This window comes from Cystoisospora suis (assembly GCF_002600585.1).
Source record: "Cystoisospora suis strain Wien I chromosome Unknown contig_1107, whole genome shotgun sequence".
NCBI lineage: Eukaryota > Apicomplexa > Conoidasida > Eucoccidiorida > Sarcocystidae > Cystoisospora > Cystoisospora suis.
The window spans coordinates 10,937-11,418 of NW_027153908.1; positions in this window are offsets into that span (position 1 = coordinate 10,937).

Consider the following 482-nt stretch of genomic DNA (forward strand, 5'->3'; position numbering starts at 1 on the left):
TCTTTTCAAGAATTCCTTTCTCTCCTTGTGTCCTCTCTCTTTCTTCACCACCACTCGTTTCTTACAACCAAAGAGATACGTAAGAAAGATAGGTGTTCACAGACTCCTCTCCCAAGGGTGCGACGCACCCTCTCCCGTCTCGTCTCCCTCCATGTCTCTGAATCGTTGTCTGTTTTCATGAGAGAAGAGAGGAAAAGAGACGTTCCCCACTCTTTCTCACGTGCTAGCTTGATGAAGCGAGGGGGGGAGGAAATGGTGAGGAGGAGCCATAGAAAGAGGCGCGAGAATCCGACTGAAGAGGGAGAGAAAGATGTAAGAAAGAANNACAGAAGAAGTAGGGGGGGATAGGAGAGTGTGTACAACATCGCCTTCTCTAGATCTCATCAACTCGTCAAGGTCGAGATTTCCCTCTCTCCAGAAACGCACGCAGGAGACGGCAAACATGGCCGAGAGAGACATCTCTCGTCTAGAGAAAAAACAGG